The sequence below is a fragment of the Crinia signifera genome, chromosome 2 (genome assembly GCF_055691185.1).
Source record: "Crinia signifera chromosome 2, ASM5569118v1, whole genome shotgun sequence".
NCBI classification, from domain to species: Eukaryota; Metazoa; Chordata; class Amphibia; order Anura; family Myobatrachidae; genus Crinia; species Crinia signifera.
In genome coordinates, this window is record NC_139218.1 from 122,379,234 (window position 1) to 122,405,335 (window position 26,102).

At 44.1% G+C, this 26,102-nt stretch overlaps 1 long non-coding RNA gene across 1 annotated transcript; it reads right to left on the bottom strand.

Moving 5' to 3' along the window:
* LOC146058853 (uncharacterized) lies at window positions 1–25,534 on the bottom strand. The gene is made up of 3 exons (XR_014470006.1): window positions 25,473–25,534; window positions 324–406; window positions 1–116 (listed from the first exon to the last, which is right to left on the bottom strand). It is a non-coding gene; the product is annotated as an uncharacterized LOC146058853 (long non-coding RNA).
* Window positions 25,535–26,102: the final 568 nt, after the last annotated feature.

Here is a 26,102-nt window from a genome sequence, read left to right on the forward strand (position 1 = left end):
ACGGCAGATGTAAGGCATAACTAACACCCATTTATGGCATGATCTTGAAAGTATGCTTCAGTATATAAATGAACAGTCAGGTATTTTCTGCCTTGCTTTGCATTGTACACTGCATTCTGTAAAATAATAAAATGAGCGACATAACAGAAAGATTAAGGGTTTAATATTATGGAAATAATATTGTCACATACATGATGACCTTTTTATTCAACTCATTGCCCCCATTCTGCCTACACCCTTAAAAATAGGCGTGTATTAATTTAGAAATAGCAAAACTTATCAGACACGGCTGTTTTAGTTGAAAAGATTTAACTCTTGTGTACCTTTTGATCTGCTCTGAAGAGAAGATGAAAGAAGCTTTTAAACGTTCGCTTCATACTCACAGATAATTGTTTCTTGGTATCTTCTGAAATATATAGAAAATTCTGTGAAACAACCTGAGCTGTGTAAACTTTGATGGGCTTTTTTGGCACCTTGTTTATAAATCAATGATATACCTTTCATGGGAAGAAAGTGACAGTATTAAATGCAAGTATCAGTGATATTCTATTATAAACATGCTTGCATTTATCCTATTGACCCACAGAATAATATCCCCGAGCGCCACTATTAACTGTTTTCTTTAATTTTTTTTAATCTTAATAATCTGCCCCTGAATTATATAAATCAGCATAGGGAAACAAGGTGAACAGCAGATCATGAACTTGGAAGACGAACAATAATGTAATGGTGTTATGACTTAATAGCCTAGAGAAGCATTATTTATTTATTTATCTATTTATTTAACAAATACATATTTTGAACATTCACATCAGTCCCTGCATGTACACGCACACACATTCATTCTAGGGTTCATTTTGTTGGGAGCTAGTTAACCTACCAGTATATTTTTTGATTGTGGGAGAAAACCAAAGTACACGGAGGAAACCCACGCAGACACGGAGAGAATATACTCCATATGGTTAGCACCATGGTACAGATGTAGCACCTATCAGCTTTGCTTGGCGCCCATCAGAAACTCCCCTCTGGTGAGCGCCGGCAGACAGGGACTACATTGAACTGGGACGCGCGTGCGTCTCACACGCACACACGTCCCAATCCTTCGGCGGCGGGGTAGCGGTATCCTGCCCATCTCCACTTCAGGGAGACGGGCAGGGTTAGAGGGGTCGGGCGGCGAGGGGGATTAGTGGAGGTGGCGCGCGGGGGGGCGTCAGGGACCCATTGTCTTGTGTGTGCGCTCCCCCTGGCGGGAGCTGGTGGCTAGCAAAAATTTGGCAAGCTCCTGTCTGGATGAGCCCGGCTCCATCTGTAGGAATCAAACCCATGACCTCAGTGCTGTGGACCAGTAATGCTAACCATTACACCATCCGTGCTGCCCAACAACAAAATATTCAAAACTATTCTGAAAAATATTCATGGCCTCCTTAGGCATTTGACTATAACATTTTTTAAGACATTCTCATACAACAAATGAAGAGATGTTTAATTTCCTTGCTCTGAAAGTCATGTTAGAAATGTTCCCTTCCAGGATAGCAGTAATTGGAAATTGGAAGAAAGAACCCTATGGACAGAGTATTTTCATATTTAGGGTCCAATTAGTAAAATGGATAATAAACAACAAAAAGTCTATGGTGTAGAATGGGTGCTGGACTGTGAGTGGTAAATCCCATAAATATATACAATAATCACTCAAGTCTCCACATATGACACTACAAAATAATTATAATGCATGAGCATGTTAATTATTAGAGACCATAGGAGAAAAAATATTCATATTCTTGTATGCACTGTTATTATGCAGCTGGCATGCAGTAGTTACATGCTACTGTTTATATTCTACTGAATACACAAAATGTCCCTATAGTTACCTGTTTTAGCTATATACAAAATACCATGCAAAGAAAATGTATCATTTGCTAATATCTTATGCATTATATTGAGGAAAAAGTATTATAATTACTATTATTATATAATAATGTCCTGGAAAGAATGTCACAGACAATGTACTAGACATTGGGCAGAAAATGTAAGTGTAAAATTGCTCTATAGCGTATTCCTTTTCAGATGTTCATAATGTCCAAACATGAGATGCTACCATTTAGTGAAGAAAAAACATAATTACTGTATATTACCTTAAATGGATTGTCCAGCCATAAAGCAGTAATAAACAGGAGTGTCCTGTTCTGCATAGAAATGGGGCACCCATCAGATCAGTTTGTTAAACAGTTTTTTTGGGGGGAGGACCATGTGAGGATGTATGTTGGGTACTTGTGGATTATCACGGCTCCCACGATGGCCATCAGATGAAAAAATCGCATTGCATGCGATCACATACGATTTTTCACTGAAAAGCATCCAAATGCATTGGAATTAGTATGAAACATGTTCAATGGCCCCCAAATGTCATTTTTGAGGCTGTACCACCCCCACTATCAAGGCGAACCCTAAGCATGGCGAGCGCAGCGAGCCCGCGAGGGGCGGCGGTACGCGTCCTACAACCTTTTCATACCCCCACTATCCACGTCGGCGTGGAGTTGAGAATAGAAAGTGTGGCAAGCGCAGCGAGCCACTGAGCCCGAAGCGTGGCGAGCGCACGCGGATACCTTCACAGGTATCCGCGTCCCCTCATGGGCTTCACAGGTGTCCGCGTCCCCTCGCCATGCTTCAGGCTCGGTGGATCACTGCGCTCGCCACACTTTCTATTCTCAACACCACGCCGACGTGGATAGTGGGGGTATGAAAAGGTCGTAGGAGGAGTACCGCCGCCCCTCGCGGGCTTGCTGTGCTCGCCACGCTTCGGGTTTGCGTTGATAGTGGGGGTGGTACAGCCTCAAAAATGACATTTGGGGGCCATTGAACATGTTTCATACTAATTCCAATGCATTTGGATGCTTTTCAGTGAAAAATCGTATGCGATCGCATGCGATGTGATTGCATGCGATTTTGACAAAAACGGCAAAAATCAACAAGCATCGCATCGCATGCCATCGCATGCCACTATATATGGCATGCGATGGGAGCCAGGATAATCCAAAAGTACCGTATGTTGTGTTTGACGCCAGATCTTACATGGGTATCCCTCTAAAAATAGATTAAGGTACTTGTGTATTATAGCGGCGCCCATCGCATACCATAAGGCATGCAATGGTATGCGATGAGACGCGATATCGCGCAATATTGTAGAATGTCATAAAATTTTAAAATTGTATGACATTGTGTATGGCATACAATGCGATGCGATTAAAAATTGTATAAGCACCCTAATGGGTGCATACAATGTTAAACATGAACCCGAAGCGTGGCGAGCGTAGCGAGCCCGCGAAGGGCGTCGGTACGCGTCCTCTGACCTTTTCATACCCCCACTATCCACGTCGGCGTGGAGTTGAGAATAGAAAGTGTGGCGAGCGCAGCGAGCCACCGAGCCCAAAGCGTGGTGAGCGGACGCGGATACCTTCACAGGTATCGGCGTCCCCTCGCGGGCTTCACAGGTATCCGCGTGCGCTCGCCACGCTTTGGGCTCCATGGCTCGCTGCGCTCACCACACTTTCTATTCTCAACTCCACGCCGACGTGGATAGTGGGGGTATGAAAAGGTCAGAGTACGCGTACCGCCGCCCCTTGTGGGCTCGCTGCGCTCGCACACTTCGGGATCACGTTTATAGTGGGGGGGGGGGGGGTGGCGTGGGGGTTCATTTAACATTGTAAGCACCCATTTGGGTGCTTAAAGCACCATTTAGGGTGCTTATACAATTTTTCATCGCATAGGGGGCCAAAATCGCATTGCATCGCATGCCATCGGGTGCATGGCATGCGATGCGATAAAAACATTGCGCGATGTAGATCGGGGGCGCCGCTATAATACACAAGTACCAAGAATAATAATTAAAAAAATATATATATATATATATATATATATTTTGTGATGGATTATATTACCTCCACACAGCGGGAGTAGCGATGGGGTCCAATGTGGCCCCATCGCTTGCAAATGTGTACATGTTCAAGGTAGAAAATTATCTTTTCTTTAGGAATTCAACAGTAGCTTCACACATCTTGCGTTACTTTCATTATATACAGTAGATAACATTCTATTGTTTTTGGACAGGGACGGAATCTGATTTTGTAGACTTGATGGAGAGTCACAATGCTACAGCCCAGTAAAATTCACATTCAAGGTCGACAATATAAAGGTCGACTATTTGGATGTGACCATTAAAAAAAATTAAAAAAGGAGTTGAGACAAACATGTTCCGTAAATCCACTGATCGAACAACCTGCTACTATCCAGTAGCGCACATCCCTCCCAAAGCACACAGGCATTGCCATACAGCCAATTTTTAAGGGTCATTTGCATTGTGAGTGATCCGGTTAAAAGAGATGAAGAATTGGAGGTTATGATACAGCGCTTTCTGGATAGAGGTTATGATCACAAAAATGTGCAAAAAGTAATGATTAAGGCTTTTAACAAATCTAGAACAGAACATTTAATACATACTAGAATTTTGTTGGCCTTTTTTGTTGCTATATTACATTGAGCACTACACCCCAGTTTGGGAATTACCCACAATATTACCCTTATTAGTACCCCAGACATTGCCTGTAACTCTGTCCTCCCCCACTTCTCCTCCCCCAACTTTAATCTTAACCCCCATCCTACTATTCTCGCTACAGGTCCCATAGTAGCAAGCTATCCCCACCCCCCATCTCCTAGTTTAAAATCTCCTCCTGCCCTCTAACCATCCTTCCCTCCAGCACTGCAGCTCCCTCCTCATTCAGGTGCAATCCATCACAGCAAAAGAAGGCACCTGATTGAGTAGTCCGCCCAGTGTTACATGAACACAAATCCCTCCTTCCTACACCAGTCCTTAAGTCACATTTTTTTTTTTAAATATGTTTATTCAGAGCCATTGCATATAAAAGATAAACAGTTTACAATAAACAATGTACAGTAAACAATATGTTGCATCTGCACAAATATTCAGGGTTAACTAGGCCCATCATTTTCCATATAATATAAAAGGGGGGGGGTGGAGGTTATCATATGTGGTTAGGGAACATGCGGTTAGGGAGGGGGGAGGGAGGGGGGGGAGGGGGGGTACCTTATTGGATTTCTGCTCTGCAGCTCATTGTGAAACTTGATACATTCATACACCTACATTGTTACTACGGGTCTCAAGTATCTTATAAATATTTTGTCTTAATTCTGGGTCGCGACTGTCTATGAATGGTGCCCATACAGCGTAGAAGCGTGAAGAGGTAGAGTTTGCGTTTCGAAGGATGTCATATCGGTCGTAGTACATATATTTTAAGAGGAGAGTTTCGACCTCAGTTACAGTGGGTACATGGGGGGTGATCCAGGCATTTAATATAACTTTTTTGGCTACCGTTACTATAAGTGTCAGGATGGGGATTAGGTATAGCTGGGAAGGGGGGAGCGACCATGAGTCAAAATTTGCAAAAAGAAGCGGGATCGGGTGGAGTGAAACTTTTGTTTGAAAGTTTCTATTTATGAAATATATTAGCTTAAACCAAAATTTCTTTATACACCTACAATTCCAAAAGTTATGGAGGTAATTTGCTAACTGGTGTTTGCATTTAGGGCATTTCCCCGATTCCTCTGGTACATAATGGCTGCGTTGTTGTTGGGTAATATAAGCTCTGTGAAGAGTTTTAATATGTACCTCCTGTAGAATTGAGGCTTTCAGTATACGTATGGTGGAATGATAATATTTATAGAGGAGTGTTTTGTCTTCTGATAGTTGAGTGTCTTGCGACCATTTATGCGTTATCTTTTCCCACGCAACCTCTGCCAGCAGTTCCGCCAGTGTTTGATATAGAAATTTGGTTTTGTATTTACCGTTTTGGAGTTTCATAATTAAAACCTTTAGCCACGGTGGTGTAAGGCTCTGGGTGTTCATATTGGGAAGAGATCTGGCATAGTGCAGTAATTGATATATAGCGAAGTAGCTGTTTGCGGGGAGACCGAATCCATCTTGAAGCTCCGAGGTCGCCAACATTCTGCCCCTGGGGTCAAATACCTGTGAAATAGCTTTGAGGCCCTTGTTTCGTAGACGGTGGAAGATCGAGCTATCCACACCTGGTGAGAACATTGGATTTCCCCAAATGAGAAGCCAGTGTGATACTCGGGGGTCGTGGCCCAGAGCAGTGGAGATCGCCCACCATGCTGTGTGGACGTCTTTAAACAGAGGGTTTTTGTATATGTGTGTTGGTATGTGAGTCTTAGGTGTGTGTAGGAGAGCGGCTGGGGAGTAAGGGGAGAACATAGCGCTGTCCACGTGGAAGTCCGAGTAGTCACTTTTCTCAAGTAGCCAACCCAGAGCAAATCTACACAGGAGTGATCTCGAGTATTGCTTTAGGTTTGGGATATTGAGGCCTCCCAGATTCTTAGGGAGGTGTAACTTGTGTAGTGCGATTTTTGGCTTTTTGCCATTCCAGAGGAATTGTGATATCAGGGAATTAATTTTAAGGATATCTTTATTGTTTAGCGGGATAGGAAGCATTTGCATTACGTACATCAGTTTGGGCAGAATCATGGATTTTATAACTTCTGTCCTACCTAGTAGCGACAGAGGCAAGTCTTTCCACGTGGACAGTGATTTGGTTATGTTTTGAATGATGGGGTCATAGTTTCTGGGGTAAAGTTGATCAATTGTTACTGGTATGTATATGCCTAGGTATTTTATCTGGGTTTTTTGAATCTTTATGCTGCAGAGATTTGGATCATCTGGGAAAGAGGGGGGTGTTCCTCTCAAAGTCATCAGCTCTGATTTGTGAATGTTAATTTTATAGCCTGAGAAAGTGCCGAATTGTTGGATAATATTGTAGGCTTCGGGAAGTGAATGTTGTGGGGCAGTGAGAAATAAAAGCATATCATCTGCGAACAGGGATACTCTTAGGTCTACTGATCCAATTTGAATTCCCTGAAACCTCGGGGACTGTCGGAGGGCAATCACCAGGGGCTCCAGGGCTAGGGCAAACAGCAGGGGCGACAAAGGGCACCCCTGCCTGGTGCCTCTTAAAATGGGGAACGGATCTGAAAGGATTCCATTACAGTGTATCCTGGATGCAGAGTTGTTATATAGAGTGCTTAGTATGGAGATAAATTTTTCGGGGAACGAGAATTTACGCAAAGTAGTATATAGATGGTCCCAGTGGACCATGTCGATAGCCTTTTCCGCATCCAGCGACAGTATCGCCAGCGCGGGGCCCGACACGGCCCACTGGGACTGCTGCAGTACCGACAGTACCCTCCTGATATTCGTTACCGGATTGCGTCCCATAACAAAACCAGTTTGGTCTTTGTGTACAAGGGTAGGTAACATTGGTTTTAGCCGCTCGGCCAAGATCTTAGTCAGGATTTTGTAATCCATGTCTAGCAGGGATATAGGTCTGTAGGAGCCTGGGTCAGATAAATCACGGCCCGGTTTGGGGAGCACTTTAATTGTGGCTGTATTAAAGTAGAGAGGGGCTTGGTCTGAGTGAAGAATAGAGTTGTACATGGCCATTAGTATGGGGGCGATTTGTGGTGCAAGGAGCTTGAAATATTCAGATGTCAAGCCGTCTGGGCCTGGGGCTTTTCCGGGTTTGATACCTGCTATAGCGTTTAGTATTTCGTCTAATGAAAAATCTTTACAAAGAGAATCGGACATGAGTGTCGTCAAGTGTGGCGTCGGAAGATTTTCCCAGAATTGTGTGGCTGCACAATCATCAGAGATGGGGGCCGAATATAGTGATTTATAATAGGCATTTAAGGTGTTGGCAATTTGCACATTAGTGGAGGTTAAGGTGCCATCTTGACATTTCAGAGGATGGATTGTGGAGGGGGAGTTATATCCTTTGAGTAGGTTTGATAACAGTCTGCTAGATTTATTGCCATACTTGTGAAATTTAGCGTTGGAGGCAAATGTGTAGAGAGCTTCAGATTTTATAAAAAGACCCTCGAATGTGGCTTTGGCCTGGGTGTAGCTAAGTTTAGTTGTTGAGGTGGGAGAGGATTTATATCCCAAGAAAGCGGTCGTGAGGTCCGCTTGGGCTTGGGCAAAAGCTAGGGCTATCGTTTTACGTTGGTAAGAAGTGTGTGCAATTATAGCTCCTCTGATTGCAGCTTTGGAAGCTTGCCAGAATAGAGCCGGGTTGGTGCTGGCCGTTTCTTTGTTGTTTTGTGTATATTCATCCCATGCTTTTAGGACCACTGCTTTTAGGGAGTCAGATGTAGTAATAGATGAGGGGCATCTCCATGATATGAATGAGCTTTTTTCTGGTGATACTTTTAGGGAAATCCAGATCATAGCATGGTCTGATAGTGATATTGGTTCTATATGAGTCATGAGGATTTTTGGGAAAAGGTCTGTAGAAGTAAGTATGTAATCTATCCTGGATAGTGTGCTGGTGGCTGAGGAAAGACACGTGTAGTCATGGTCAGTGGGATGGAAGATCCGCCATATATCTTGTAGATGCAGTTGAGCTGCTAGGGCCGGGACACCTAAACTAGGGAGCTTTCTTGAAGTAGGGAATTGTTTGTCTAATTCTGGGTGGGAAATTAAATTGAGATCTCCACAGAGAATGATTGGGAGATGTATGTGTGGGGTGAGTTGTTTAATGATAGTCTGGAAGAACGCTTTTGAATAGGCATTGGAGGCATAGGCGTTAAGGAGGATATATTGTGTATGTGCGATAGTGAGGCGTGTAAGAGTATATCTACCCTCTGGGTCGGAGTATAAGGTGTCAGCTGTCAGCGGAGTGCGTCTCTTGCTCAGGACCACAACCCCTCGGGCCTTGGTGTTAAAAGATGCAGAGGAATGCACCTGCCACTGAAGAGCGTTAAGCTTGGCGACCTCGGTAGGCATCAGATGAGTTTCCTGCAAACACACAATGTCAAGGTTTAATTTATTTAAATACATTAGAATCTTTTTGCGTTTTTGTGGGGAGTTGATGCCACCCACATTCCAGCTACCCAATGTTAACGTGGTCATCTAGGTAAAAGGTAGGGGGAAAGAGACAATGATATACAAAGCATGTGTTGAATTATACTTGTGAAACATATTATCTGCATAGTGGTACCCTGTTGGGGAAGAGGAGGGGGAGGGTGGAGGGGGGGGGAACTGAATTAAAATTGAAGTGTAGACTTCCAAACATAAATATAACAAAACATTTCGTCATCGATATTTTGCTCATCGATGAGATGTGGCGCTCCTTAACCTCGGAGCCCAAAATTGAACATAACAGTAGAGGTATCTCGACCTCTAATTAACCAACTGTCGCCCGCCAGGTGAGATTAGAGAGTGGGTAAAGACAATAACAGGGGGAGGAGGGGGGAAGGGGTGAGTAGAGAAAATGTCAAAAGGGAAGAAAGAGGGTCATTCACATAATATTGCAAATATCAAAAACATACTGGTGTAGTCATAAGTGTTAGTCTGCAAAAACCCATATAATTGGTTTAGTTCAAGTGAGGGAGGGAGAGAGTATGGAGGGGGGAGTTGAGTAGTGAAGTAATAACAGGTGGAAGGGGGGGGTGAGAGGTACAGTAATAAGAGGTTAACTGTCCAGCCATAAGCTGGACGCCTATACCTTTTTCAGTGGATAAGGACAATACGGGGTTTAGGCAAGAGGGAAGGTATAAGGTAGGGGAGGAGGCTAACTCCTCGGTGACTGGGAATTAAGTATGTTGTTCCAGGAAAATATTATCTATCTGAAGTTGCTGAACTGGACCTGCCAACATTCAGCAAAAGAAACCAGAGTTGGTGATTGATTTTCCATAATATCTTGTTGTACCAGTGTGGGATAAGCTGCTAGACCAGTGTCCTGCTGCTTAATTATCTGCCGCCCAGTCTGTTTGTTGGTCTGCAGGAGGAGCGGCTTCATCTAGGTATGCGTCGGCGTCCAGATGGGAGAGAAAGTCTTTAAATGAGTTCCCCTCATAGATGCGCAATTGCGCCGGATACAACATGGCAAATTTTATCCCATCACGGATGAGTCTGGAGCAGGTGGGGGCGAAGTCTCTCCTAGCTTTAGAAAGTTCGGCGGAGTAATCCTGGAAAACAAGTATTTTATGGCCTTGCCATGTAATGTCCCTGATTTTGCGAGAGGATGACCATATGAGTTCCTTATGTAGGAAGTTTAGAGTCTTGAATATTACAGCGCGGGGCCTGGCGCCTTCTTGTGGCTGTTGAGAGCCCAGTCTGTGTGCGCGTTCGATGATTAGATCGTTACACCTATCTGTAATATGCAAGAGTTCTGGCAAAGTGATTCTAATAAAGTCAAAGAGATCTTGCCCTTTTACAGATTCAGGGATGCCTATCAGCCGTAGATTACATCTCCTGGACCTGTTTTCAAGGTCCTGAACCTTGTTATGGAGGAAGTTTATTTCCTTGTTTGCAGATTTAAGAGATGATTTCAAGTCCGTAATATCAGCAAAGTTTGCGCCTGCTGTTTGCTCTGTGGAAACAACTCTCTGTTGGAGCTGATCTATTCTTCTGCCAAGATCATCAGTCTGTGCCTTTAGTAGAGGACCTATGGCTGTCCTGATGGCCATAATCATGTCCCCATACGTGACTGGGGAATCAGGGGAAGGCAGGGTCTGGAGCGGCTGCGGGCATTCACTGTGGGAAGCGCTCTGGTCATCTTGGTGAGAGAAGCGCAGGGGGGGAGTGGGGCCCCTTGAGTCTGGGGCAGGTGAGGTTGGTGCAGCACGGCGGGAGCTGGCGTCTTGCGCCATCTTAGGACCTGGTGTCTGGCGGTCCTTGTCTCTCCTGCGTGTTTGGTTGCTCGGCATAGCGTTGTAATAGCGCTTCATACAATGGGGTGTAGGTAGGGGGAGGCGGTTTAGTGGCGGGCGGTGGTTATGAAGGCAGAAAGCCGTGTATATTAGGTTTTCGGGCTGCCGGGTATTGGAGCTGAAGTCCCCTGTTACTGCTGCATCAGGGGGTGGGACCGGGACTCCAATTTATAGAATTGCTGAGCCAGATGTCAAATCAGTTTAGAGGTGAGATGAAGCATATTACAGAGTAAAATATAGACATCACTGAGCTTTGGTGGGGGGTGGTGGAGGGTTGTAGTTTCCACCTGTGGCTATAGACCTGGGAGAAAGAGCAGGGTGTATAGTAACCAGCGTGCAGCTCCTGAGCCTCTGTGTCTGACAGCTTATATGAATGTAAAAAGTCAGAATAGTGCAGTTCTTATGGAGAGGGAGCACACAGTCCCTTCCAAGTGAGGCAGTCTAATAGTGAAGGCTTGCGAGGCTTATTTGTATTTTGGGGGCTGAAATAGATAGCCCAGGGTTTATGCTGTGCTTGTGCTGCGTTTTTAAAATCGCGGCCGGGTCTTGGGAGCAGGGAGGCTAAGAAGTCCAAATTTGCACCCACAATCTTCCCTGGAGGGAGGGCTGCCCCCAGGGAGGCCTCCGGTGGCAGTGGGAGATGTGTAGATATAAAGTGAGTACCTGGAGCGGGCGTAAAAGCCCGCGATCGCGTCCGCGGTGCTCGCGTCTCAGCCTGTCCCAAAATCTAGGCCCCGGCTTCACCGGCCGCTCCGTCGGAGTAGGCCGCAACCTGCAAAAGACGCTTAGAAGCGTCTCCCGGCTCCGCTGCTCTACCCGGCGGGCGTCCCCAGTATCTGGGCGCTTAGGAGGATGGTTTTAGGGCACTTCAGAGGGGTCCAGGCACCTGTAAACTGTGGTTTTCTGGTGCTTTCAGACGGAGCTCTCAGGCACTGCGTCTGGTCTTGGTCTCGGTCAGGCCACGCCCCCCTTAAGTCACATTTACCTCCCTCACGTTTACAATACAAATTAAAGTGCATAGTATCAAGTTACATTCTGTAGATACAAATACGGATTCATAAAAAACAATGAAGTCCCAATTTCTTGTTCAATCCCCCTAATTATTCCTACCGGGACACCTCTTATATACACGTGAGCATTATTGGACTTGTGACATTGATCAATTAACATGGCTGAAGGTGCCAATATAGACACATCATTTGCCCATCTGGACTCAGGGGACTTTTTTAGTCACTCTGACTTAGAAGCAGAGAATATATTATTTTCAATATCTTTATGTGATTAAACAACTTTACAGGACTGTGGTGATTTATACAATGAGGGGTACCGCATTAGAAGCGGGAAGTGGACTTTTTGTACGACGGGATTATCCTATGTGACTATCACCGGCAAAAGCCCATACCAAGGGGTTTCCGTGTACGAAATATACCCACAATTGTCCGCCATAATGCAGCCTTTTGTAAAATGTGGGTAGGAATTCTTAATAAGTGTTCCATGGACTTAGTATTATTGGTTGTGGAAGAATCAGCCAGGGAGCTAGCGATTACTCAATCTCAACTAACAGCCTTTGATACTGAAAAAAAAATATTGTTAAAGGTCAAATACACTAATTGACTTGATAAAATCACCACCACCATTGACAGGTACACTTAAGACTTGATACAATTTAAAAAGGGACAAAGCACGTAAGGTTCAACATAGTGTCTACACATGGTTGAATCTTCAATATGCAAGGAATAACAGGACACAGGCGTACTGACCCTTATCTGGACGACCGCCACAGCGGGCCCCTAATGACTCCAGTACCTCCTTCAGCGATACCGATACTGTACACCCGACTACATCTAGTGGGTCCGTCCCTTTAGGGGAACATGGGAGGTGAGCGAGAGATCCAATAGGTGTGCCAAATCCCTCCATCGGAAGAGGAGGGGGAAACAAAACAAGAGGCAGAGGGTGGCCGCGAAAGACACCGAAATAGATCAGTTGGTGTTTAACCTTAAGGACACTGCACTTACAGATGTTGAGTTGTCTGTATTAACTAAAGGTTTGACCTTTGTCCCTACAAATTATCATGATCCAGTCATATGGCAAATTGGCTCTTACCGTTTCTCACGATCACTGAGACTGAAGGAATTCTTAGGGCACAAAGTGAAATCTGACACAGTGAGCACCATTCCTATGACTTTATGCAAATTAACACATGTATCCAATTTTGACCCCCCTACTCATTCTACATCTATTAAGAATTTTTCACGTATTTTATCTAGTGCTGCAAATGACTTCACAGTGAGCCAACCCAGGGGACGCAATTTGTACAATGAGGAGAGGTTGGCACTGCGGTCATTGAGTCAGTGCACAAATATAGTAATCCGCTCGGCGGATAAGGGTAGGGCTGTGGTAATACAGTCAGTTGGCGCTTATATCAATGAACGTCAATGACAGTTATCTGATGAGACTATTTATGAGGTACGTGATGTTCATCCTGCTGTGTCCTTTAAAAATAAACTGGATACTTTATTGTCTTCTGCATGCACTAAAGGTATTATTGTAGGGATCTCCTGTGCCACGCTGTCTGGCGAGACACCACGTGACACTGGCTGGAAGGAGATAGAGACAGGACCAGGGCAGCCTCGCCAACCTGACTCCGTTGTACCCAGATGGAGTTGACGTGTGTGTGCGGGGTGCTAGGCTTCACCAATAATAGCCGCGTTCGTGGGAGCCCGTTAGTCAGGCTCCCACCTCGATGCCACCTGGTCTTATGTTAGGACAACACACACGCCAAGGCCAGTGATGAACAAGGGGAAACCTATCTACAAACAAAGAGGCGAGAACCACCCTGCCCTGCGGAGAGGGGTGCCAGTGGATAGCATTCTAAACAGGAACCCGCTGTGCTAATGCTTAACAGGTTTAACCATACACAGTATGCTGACACACTAAGAACTGCTGACGGGTGTAACAATACACGATATGCTGACACACTAAGAACTGCTGACGGGTGTAACAATACACGATATGCTGACACACTAAGAACCGCTGACAGGTGTAACAATACACTATACGCTGACACAATAAGCAAATGATTAGTACGGAGACAAAGAGGGGGAATCTTCCCAACTTATCTGGAACCGAGGGATATCAATATCTGGAGAAGGAATCCCACAAAGACCAACAGGAGCTGCAGGGACCGGGAGACGGATAAAGGACGACACACGGACACCGGGAGGACAGGAGACTGGATGGAGGACACAGCTGGGAATCAATGACAGGATGCAGGATGACTGGACACAGGAACCAGGAGCAGTGGGTAAGCAGGAACCAGGAACACTTGAGACCCTGAGGTACAAGCTATAACCGGCATGGGACTGAACAACCAGAGGGTTTATATAGAGAGCACAATGTGGTGCTGATTACACATAGCCTGAAGGTGTGCACTGCAGGCTAGGAGCCTAATCAAGACACCTGAGTCCAGAACACACAGTACTGAAAGTTACCTGCAATGGCCCAGGCTGACCACTGGATGCCACTAGCGAGTACACACACACACAGGCTGAGATAACCCCAGGGAGAACACACAGGGAGAACACACAGAAAATGTGAATGGTACATGACACCGATCCGCTGGAAGCGGATCGTAACAATTATATGTGATGATTTATTAAAAGCACTAACTGGTCAGTACCCTATTGTACCTTTGTTTTACACTCTACACAAGAGATTGGTTGATCCCCCTGGTAGACCTATTATTTCTGCCAGGGGATCACTATACCAACCCATTTCTGTGTACTTGGACCATTTGCTATGCCATCATATCTTAAAGACACAAATGACTTGTTGAACTGGTTGCAGGCAATTGGGGAGGTTGGTAGTGATCAGATCCTCTGCAGTGCTGACGTGGTCAGCCTGCATACCTGCATACCACATGATGATGGTATGTGGGCTGTGGAGTTGCTGATCATGGACAACCCCCTATATATGGGCCCTCCAGTTTCATTCTTTTTGTCATTGTTACGGTTGGTGCTCACCAAAAATTACTTTTACATTAATGGTCGCTACTACCATGGGGTCGAATGTGGTATTTGGGAGTGTCCCAGTGGAATTTCAACTGAGACTCACAAATTGGGCAATTTATTAACATTTGTTTTACGCACACCCTTTTCACATTATTTAAGTATAACCTAACTGCTCCAAAAAGGAACTTTTGGAGCAGTTTTTGTGAAATAAACAAAACACCCCAATAATGAAGCATAGTGGAATTACAGGGACAGAGCTTACGCAATAGTTCAGTTCCTGCATGCAGTAATTAATATATCTGTGCAATATATTCAATTATCGCATTGTGAATTAGGCCTATATTATCACAGCAATCTGCATTTGAGGATATAGATGGTTATAATTGACCCCAATGTCTTTTGACTTGACTGGAACATTCTGATAAATGACACCCACATCAGCACTTAATGTTAATAACCCCAGTTTTATGCTTTTATGTTGCCCATAAAACCAAGGAGTGGATTCACATTACTGTCCACTACATAAGCAGGATTTCAGCAGGAAATGTATAGAGTGCAGTTTAGTCACATCCACAGACCTGAATCCTCGTCTAAGCAATTACATTTACAGAGTTAAAAGGTCAATATATTTTTTTCGGGTTTATATGATGGAAGAATTTATGTGATGTGAAGAATGTGATGTGAACAGTTCATAAACTTGCCACCAAAAAAAAAGATGTCATTATTTGTCCCTTTTATGGTGGTAAATACTTTTTGGTAAATGCTGCCAGGAAGAACCGAAGAGCCAGTGTTGCAAGCAAGGGGGTATGGCGTGTTACGGAGTACCTGTAAGAAATATGTTGCAGGTACGCAGTACCACTTACCCCCTGACCCACTGTCAATTCTATTTTTATTTTAAGTCTAAATATAATGCATCAGCAGCCCGCCCATCCAGCGTTATGATTGGTGCTGTATGCAGCTACCGGCTACTGCTGATTTAGCCTGTCACACTGACAAGCATCAGCGGTGCTGACAGCATGAATAGCAGGCTCCACAATTGTAAGCATAAGCTGCCCGGCTCTCCCCCAAGCAAGAGCCAACACACCCCCAGTCATTCCCTGTTTCTCATTCCCTGTCTCCTGATGCCACGCCATTATTGTCATTTAGTCACTCCTCTAGCTTTGTGTGACCACGCCCCCTCATGACACATGACCATGCCCATTTTTGGTGGATGCTATCAGTACCACCAAGAAAAAAATTCTACTTGCACCACTGCGAGGAGCATGCAGTTCATCAGCATTGAGAGCTTTAATCTGCTCTAAACACATACCACCCAACTGTTCTGCTTTCTACTGAAAAAGTCACATTTTTTTGGAGCGTTCCAGCATTCCACCTGGGACCTGCAGTGTCCTGCGGCAAGGGGGGTGGGCAGTTGGGAGCCCCCCTGTCACCCGTGAATAGATGCTGTGCGCATGCATACAGTGTCTATTCATGCCCCCACAGCAGCAAAACCAGGGGCATGGCCTCACGGGAGCATCGCTAGTATAGGCCATGCTCCTTCCCAATTGGTCACATGCCAAAAATGTTGGTCACGCCTCCGGTGCGCACCATTTTCTCTCCTCCTCCCCCCCTCAATGTTTGGAGGTAAGTAAACAGTCCTCTGGGTAATTGACAACTCTGATGATCTGGTGAATTTACTGGTGGTAGCACTGAGGCTGTGAACAGTCTGCCTGGGTGGCTCTGAGTAGTCCAGCTATGCTCCTGACAACTGGGTTTTTGGAGTTATACAGTATACAATATTGCAGATTAGTTTCAAATAGAATGAAATCACTTTGAAGTTTCCTGAGTTTACAGCAGTATGTTGATATTAATTTTGCAAAAAGATATCCTTTCACAGAACACAGCAAGCATTTAGGTAAAGGGTATGGAGGGAAACTACTTGACTATAAATACACCCTGTTCCTCCCATAATATCCCTATAACGTGTACATACATTTTATCTTCCGCTCTCTGCCCTAACATTCTCTTACACTCCCCTTTCCTTTCCTAAAACACTCATTGGGCGAAATGTAATAGGGTGCGTTTTTTTAGACATGTGCGTTTTTTGGTCAAAAACGGCCGAAATCGCACATTTTCCGAAAATCGCACATTTAATAGGTTGAAAATCGCGGTAAAAAATCGCACTTTTTACCGCGAAATCGCACTTTTAGAAGTGCGATTTTTAGTCACATTTCAATTCGCATCCAGATGTTTTCCCATTATAAAGTATACAACTCGCAAATGTAATAGGGTGCGATTTTTGGTCAATGTTACCAAAAATCGCAAAAAAAATAGACCAGGTTCTGACAGGCGAATTTGACAGAACCATGCACAGATCATTGAGATCTGTGCATGGTTCTGTTAATAAAAATGTGTAAAAGTGTTTTTATAAAAAAAAAAACGGCGTGGGGTCCCCCCTCCTAAGCATAACCAGCCCCGGGCTCATTGAGCCGGACCTGGTTCCAAAAATACGGGGGGACAAAAAGCATAGGGGTCCCCCGTATTTCTGAAACCAGCCCCGGACTCTTGGACCGGTCCTGGTTCCAAAAATACGGGGGACAAAAAATCTGGGGGTCCCCCGTATTTTGAAACCAGCACCGGGCTCCAACAGCCCGCGGTGTCATGCCACAGCCGGGGGACACTTTTTATACAAGGTCCCCCGGCCAAAACATGAGCACCGTGGCTGGTCAGCCTTGGACGGGGTACCTGGAGGAGTGGGGACCCCCCCAATAAAGGGGTCCCCCCCCCCAGGCTTCACCCGTCCAGGGCTGAAGCCCGGGGCTGTCACCGGCGTCCGTGGCCAGTGGACGCCGGCCTGATAGGGTTAAATCCATCATACATATCATTACATTGCTTTTTACCGGCGAACTACAAGTGCCAGCAGACCTCCCCCGCATGCTGGGACTTGGAGAACCACAAGTCCCAGCATGCAGGGCATTAATGGGCCCGCTGGGACTTGTAGTCCACCTGTAAAAAGAATGTTTATAAAAAACACACACACAGAGAAGTACAAGTTTATTACACACACACACCTCAATTTTACACCAGCGTTACTTACCATTCCTGGATCCAGCGCTGGTCTGGCTGCTTTACAGCCGGCTCCCCCCGAACTGACAGGCAGCGGGGAGAAGCGGCTGTCTCCGTCGCTTCTAACAGCCTCTGTAGCGCTGTCCGAGTGCTACAGAGGCTGAGAGCGTGATTGGCTGAGCTACAGTATGCGTCTCCATGGAGACGCATAGCTCAGCCAATCAGGACTGAGCTATGCGTCTCCATGGAGACGCATACTGTAGCTCAGCCAATCACGCTCTCAGCCTCTGTAGCACTCGGACAGCGCTACAGAGGCTGTTAGAAGCGACGGAGACAGCCGCTTCTCCCCGCTGCCTGTCAGTTCGGGGGGAGCCGGCTGTAAAGCAGCCAGACCAGCGCTGGATCCAGGAATGGTAAGTAACGCTGGTGTAAAATTGAGGTGTGTGTGTGTAATAAACTTGTACTTCTCTGTGTGTGTGTTTTTTATAAACATTCTTTTTACAGGTGGACTACAAGTCCCAGCGGGCCCATTAATGCCCTGCATGCTGGGACTTGTGGTTCTCCAAGTCCCAGCATGCGGGGGAGGTCTGCTGGCACTTGTAGTTCGCCGGTAAAAAGCAATGTAATGATATGTATGATGGATTTAACCCTATCAGGCCGGCGTCCACTGGCCACGGACGCCGGTGACAGCCCCGGGCTTCAGCCCTGGACGGGTGAAGCCTGGGGGGGGGGACCCCTTTATTGGGGGGGTCCCCACTCCTCCAGGTACCCCGTCCAAGGCTGACCAGCCACGGTGCTCATGTTTTGGCCGGGGGACCTTGTATAAAAAGTGTCCCCCGGCTGTGGCATGACACCGCGGGCTGTTGGAGCCCGGTGCTGGTTTCAAAATACGGGGGACCCCCAGATTTTTTGTCCCCCGTATTTTTGGAACCAGGACCGGTCCAAGAGTCCGGGGCTGGTTTCAGAAATACGGGGGACCCCTATGCTTTTTGTCCCCCCGTATTTTTGGAACCAGGTCCGGCTCAATGAGCCCGGGGCTGGTTATGCTTAGGAGGGGGGACCCCACGCCATTTTTTTTTTTACTTTTTTTTTTTAGCACAAAATCGCATTTATGAAAATGCGCACATTTTCATGACTGAAAATGCGCACATTTTCATGACTAAAAATCGCGGCAAATCGCGGCAAATCGCATTTTTTGCCGCTAATTCGCATCTCATTACATATGCGAATTCGCGGCAAAAAACGCGATTTTTAAAGGTGCGATTTGGTGCGATTTTTTTTTAGTCTAAAAAAACGCACCCTATTACATTTCGCCCATTATATTTACAGTACCAATATGTTATGCTGCACAGTATTAAATGTCTTCACAAAACACAAATATATCACATCCACTGCACTGACTCCATTTAGTTTACAACACATGTCCTAATAAAATCTAATCAGACTCTACAACTCTTCAAAAGGAATTAACGAACTTGTCAAGAATTACAACTGAAACATCAGATTTATTTAGGGGATGAGGAAAAAGAATATTATAAGGCTACAGCTAAAGAGAATGGGGTAGAAAAAAACACAATGATAAAGATAATGAAGCCTACATTATTACCATAGGCATCGTTCCTTTCGATTTCACTGGATATGAACTAATTTCATATTCACTGCAGCATTGCAGATTTTGAGAAATGTGCTTTATTTTTCTCTGCAGCTATTGTCATCTTTTAAGCAATGATTTATAGAAAACAAAAAAAATCATACAATCCGAAAAAGAAAATCAAATAACTTACTATAGTATATATCTTATTCCTTCCATCAGTAAAGATGGGAGTTAGAAGGATTTGGTGAAAAAGAATAAAAAAGATAGAAATGTCAGATCTACTTATTTTCTTTATTCTATGGTGATTACATACTGTAAATGCTTATTTTGGTTTTAGTTACAAAAGAGTATTATGGATCATGTAGTTAAGCGATTCTTAGTTTTCACTATCACATCATTTTGATGCCATGTATAGTTGCATTATCTAACAAATCAGTTATACTCACCTTTCTAGCAAATGTGAAAATGAGGCCCTCTGTTATCCTGGCTTCTGCTTAAATGCATTGAGATATTGTGGTGTTAGAATGCAGGTCATGTACACATGCGCCAGCAGAGCAGGGGATCAGGGACTGAGCAGCAGTGGGTGAAAATCTCAAAAAGGCTTCATCTGACCATATTTTTCTTCCACTGGTGGAGGTTTCTTCTTCATAAAGAAGAAAGATGGATGACTACGCCGCTACATTGATTACAGGGGATTCTGTGACATTACCATAACAAACCGGTATCCATTACCCCATATTACTGAGTTTTTTCACCTTGTCAAAGGTGCCACCATCTTCACCAAACTAGATCTAGGAGGGGCCTATAACCTCATTTGAATAAGATTGGCCAATAAATGGAAGACCACTTTCAATACTCGTGATAGCCACTATGAGTACCTGGTAATGCCATTCAGGCTCACTAACTCTCCTGAAGTGTTCGAACACTTTGAGCATGAGATCTTCTGATATTTGCTTTATCCTCATCTTCTCTTGTGATTGTCAAACTCATTGACAAGAAGTCAAGGAGGTACTGAAGCATTTACAGGCCAATCAATTCTTCTGCAATACTGAAAAGTGTATCTTTGAGGATCCATCCATCACATTTATTGGGTACATTATCTCCGGCTCTCGTTTTATGTTTGGATCAAGAATAGTACAAGGGAAAGAACTACGTGTCCAGATGGCAAGAAATTTAATTGCCACTATCCAAGGTTAAATGTACGACCCGAATAACAAGACATCTGATGAGTCTAAGGCTATTAATTAATCAGTAAGAAGCTGTATCTTGATAAATTCATAAAAAACAATAAAGCAAACTGTACTTGTATAACTGAATCGTATCCTATGAGAGTTTTCAAATAAATATAGGGTAGCAAGAACTAGGCAAAAACCTATAAAATAATAGTATACTGTTAAAACCCAATCAGTGTGAATGGCTGGAGTTGGCTCCACACTAAAGGATCCCCAAGACTCCTGAGTGCACAGGTAAATAGAGTAAAATGTCCTATTAGGGACCTGAAGGTGTATGCTGTGTAGGAGAGACAACTCATCATCCTTGGTCTCTCGGGGCTATAGAAATTGACAGCTAGTATAGCTGATTCCCAAATAGGGAAACTTGCAGTTTGGTGCCACTGGGTTGTGTCAGCTGCTGGGCTGCTGGTGATTGAAATTTGCAGCATGCTCCCGCTGTTGTCTGCCAATTTGGGATCTGCTGGAGTGAGCCATTGTTGTCAGCAGATGTTGACTTCTCACTGCTGTTAAGGCATGGCTCAGTGAGATTGCTAATTTATGTGTGGATCCAGAAATGGTCAAGGCCATTAATTCCTGGAACAAACTTCTCTCAAGGTTTCCTGGGGTGCACAATCTGTTACAGGAAGTTAATTTGTGGGTCATAAACCCTAGTTGTTCTGATCACCGCCCTTACCAGAAAAATAGCTAATCAGGTCTCTTGGCCACCATATGCTAAACAGGCATTTCAGCTTCTCAAAGAAGCCTTCATGTCAGCTCCCCTATTGCAGCAACCTGAAAACGTCTGGTCTTTCTTTGTGGAAGTAGAGGACTCGTCTGAAGGAGTTTCTCTGATAAGAAGATTAATCTTTGTGCCTACTTCTGCGAAAAATTTGCTTCTGCCGAAAGAAACAACCCTATTGGTGAATGGAACCTATGGCACTCAAACTCACTTTTAAAGAGTAGCAGTATCTTCCAGAAGGCACACAATTACCAATCACTGTGTATATGTAAGGAAAACAGGAAGAGGTTTAACTGTGCGTAAGTACTAAGTTGTCAGATGTATAATAAGTGAAATAAATATAAAAAATTATATTCTTTTTTTGTTTTATATTGAAATTTTAATAACACTATAGAACATTTAAAACAATTAATATTGAGTAACCAGAAGTGCAGTATGCTTGGAATTAATAATCACCCTTATTTCTGAATACTAGTCCATGGAACAGCCTTATTGTAGTCCACCCATTTGAGGGATAATGATGGAAACAATTGTATGCAAAAAGTCCTCACCCACTGATGATATTCGGGCCTTTAAGGAGGTGGCGTGCCTCCAAGGAAAATCTTGCACTTTACAGAGAATATTTGAACAATCAGTCCCTGCCCCAGTGGAGTTTACAATCTATATTCCCTTCCATATGTTCATTCACGCATTCATTCTAGGATTATTTTTTCTTAGGAGCCAATACACCTACAAGTATATTTTTGGGGATTGTGGGAGGAAACAGGAGTACCTGGAGAAAAACCACACAAGCACGGGGAAAAAATACAAAGTCCACACAGTTAGGGCCATGTGGGAATTGAACCCATGACCTCAGTGCTGTGAGGCAGTCATGATAACCTTTACACCATCCACTGTGAATGGTGAGTTTGGGCAATACAAGAAGTGGAAATAGCTGAGAACGTGTAAGACTGCACTTTCTCCATGTGCGAGTCTACATGTGCAAGTTGAAAACATGTTTTTAGCAGTAAACTTGCACCTTTACAAACTTGCACCCTATTACATTTCATCCATAACCTATCATCAATTGGATATGCTTTAAGATCACAGAGTGATAAGGTAAAAAAAGAGTGGTTCATAAATATATATAACTAAATGCCAACCAAGTCAACAGATTACAGAAAGACAAAGTCATGTGTCAGCATCCGGTCCTTGTTGAAATTGCAGTAGCAGTTTGACACCAGCAAGTAGCGAGAGAAAAGGAATATAGTACACTTAGGAAACCAGAGGCATGAAACGGAATCCAAAATCAGAGACACAGAAGGCAAGGTCAACAAATACTGTTCAGGTTCAGCAACATTGTGATAAATGTAGCACTAGCTTAGTATCCATGAGAATCGTCAACATTTTGAGCGAGGAAGATAACAAACGAGATTAGGAGTTAGACAGGGTAAAAAAATGTTTTAGAGAATTGAAAAAGACAACACATAATGTACTTAAGCAATACTTATTAGAGGCTCATGTCTTGGATTTATATAACACAAATACAACACTAAAAAGCATCCCGTAATCAGCACATCATTGTCTGTTATGGCATGATTCTCTTGCTAGTCACCCTGCACCTGATGCACACAACCTGCTGAGTTCTCAATCTGGTGCATGATTGTCTGTGGGGGTTATTCAGACTTGATAGTTGAGGCAAGATTTAGCAGTGACCTCGGATAACCTTGCGATTAGATAGCCTATGCCCTGTCTGAGTGAAATCCCGCCCCGTGCAAACCTGGGAATTGCTTAGCATGGCTTGCAAAAATTTGTTGGATCAGTGAATATCTGCAAAGCCATTCGCAAGCTTCAGGGTACGCAGTCTGTGCGTAGCTCATTACTTACTCTGCGGCTGGCATAGAATTTGTCAGATCAGGCCCGTAGCTGACGTCACACAACTTCCCCTTAAACACCGTTTTTTCCCTGATACTCTTAGAAAACGGGCAATTACCACCCCCAAACCCACACTTCCTGTCAATCAACTTGCATATGGCCAGCAACGAGAAAAGTAGAAGGATTTTAACGCAGGATGGCCTCGCACATGTGTGCTATGATCCTTATGCATGTGCAGTTGTGAAATCTATCACAGGGTTTCACGGGTACATCAATTGAACAATGGTATAATGTGAACACCAATGAATAACAATAATACAATAAATAAGGTTTTATTATTCTGGAACACAGGAGTCGATACTCAAAACGAGGATTCCCCTCTCAATCAGGAACTCCAGAAGTTAATTACATAAACAACCTTACTTTTTATGCTACCAAGCAAACAAGCTATTAGAAAATCACTTACAGTACTACATATAATGAACGATTACAATGCAAGCAATTCATATAATTTACGGTTTCTAGGAGGCCTCTACTAATTCAATTAATATGGTTTATTATTGCGCAATAATGGGTTAATTTTACCCTTAGTGTCTACGGTGTAACTGCAGTTACTCTTTAATAAAGCGCTTCGTTATAGAACTGTCCCTGTCCCCCTCAGGGGACTAAAGTCTACGCTGAAAGTTAATCCCTAGGGTATTTGTAATCCACTGGGTGAAGTTAAATCCAGGTAAATTCTGTGCAATTCTGTCGCTGACCCTATTATTTGCAGATGCTGAATAGTCAATTATAGACCTTTAATGCTGTTAGTTACTGGAAAGTGTCTGGACTTCCAACTCCCAGCCCGCTAAGCCTCTTTCCAGCTCCGATACCCTCAATTGCAAGGTTGATGGATACCTTCCTGAGGTGATACTAAAGTACTTTCCCTGAGTTTGCTGTGTGTAATACTATCACAATACTAAATTAGCTTTCACTGCTGCCTGAATCTTGCTTCCAGTCACAGTCTCTGAGTGAACTTTCACCTTTTCCTGAATGAAAGAAACGTTCTCTCACTTCTAAAGATAAAATACTTTACACGGAAACATTTCCTATAAAGGGGAAATGTTGGGTAGCTCTAGTCTGGTTAATTATCTCCCTTGACAAAGGTAGTTGATACTGTTTCACTAGAGGATAAACTCAGTACGGTGAGGTTTTGTAATCCATAAGAGTTAACTTTGCTGGCTGAATGACTCACAACTATAAATGGTTCTTTACCCTATCTTCTAAGGGGTATAAGCCTTTCCTGTCACTGTAGCTGAGTCTTAATAGTCTCCTTATATACTTTATAGCAGAGTTTTAGGCTGTAGAAGCTATTTGCTAATTTAACGCTGAACTAATTATGCCGGCTGCTCTCCACAGTGTAATACTTAAGAATGCCTTTCTTGCTGTTATTCGGTGTAACTAAGTTGGAGCCAATAGGATCAGTTGTCCTTAGCTGAAAGCTGGTCTTAGGCTGCACTGTGCTTCTCCGGATATAATAGGGTGCATGATCCCAATGCCTGACAAGTATTTACATTGATGGCAATGGGCACACTATAGCTGTGTTATGTTTGCTGGGTACTGCAGCAGGATGTTTACTATCAGCTAAGTTTTGCGCTGGATTGCTCTGTGTGTTGTGTGGGAGGCTTGTCTAGGGATGTGGTTACTGCCTCCTGGGGCGGGATTACCATGCACAAACCCCTCTATTGCAGTCAATCTCCCACAGATCTCCTCCTCCCCAAAGGACTCTCCACCTCTGGTGCCTGGGATGATTGATTCCCGGAACTTTCAGTTTCTCTATACACTATTGCAGATGATATATTCCACTAATAAGCTGCTTGCCCTTGCTGGAAACTTTAGCTGTGTCTGTAACAACCTGTCAGTATCCAATTTTCTGAGCACTATATCTGCAGTAACTACTCCTTTCTGACAACGTGAGCTGTTTATCATTAGTCTCTTTATACTAGGCAACACGGCTATAGACTGGGTGGTAGTTGTATAAATATTTAGCCCAGATATGGAAGTTCCTTCCTCACAGCGCCATCACTATGAATGTCCCTCCAGCTGTCAGTCAGTTGCTGCTATGCTGATGGTGGCGGAGCTTTTATATAGGGGAGACATGAATGAGGGCTGTCAATCTATATTAGCTCTCTCCCTTCTGAGTATGTTGGATTTAGCTGCCTTTTTGGGGCCGGGTTCACACTCACCACTCACTGCCCCTCTCCACAGAGATTCTCCATCTTCCCCTCACAGACTGCACTGCACAACTGTCGCTCCCTCTCAACTGTCATCCCCTGACCCTGGTCATGTGACCCACTCCTGACCTCTTCAACGGTTGCAGAGACTGCTGGGAATTGTTCATCACTTAGACAATGTCCCCTGTGGGGATAGCATATGTTTATAGCACATTGGGGCAGATGTATTAAGCCTTAACAAGAGATAAATGCAAGGGTGATAAAGAGAGATAAACGTCCAGCCAATCACATCCTTACTGCCATGTTACAGGCTGTGTTTGAAAAAAGTCAGTTAGGATGTGATTGGCTGGACGTTTATCTTTCTTTATCTCCCTTGCATTTATCTCTTGTTAAGGCTTAATACATCTGCCCCAATATATCTTATATTAAGAATAACTAGTATGGCATTATATGCCCATAATCCCCTGGGTACATATATACATTTTAAGACATGTCATCCTTACTATATATGGAATTATAACACAGTCTATCAATAATAACTTTTCCTTTGAAATCACAGGCGTGCAATTAGGTCTCAATAGCCCTCTATGTCAGCCTGGCTGTATTATTATACAGTACTTGTACAAAAATGGTATATGTATT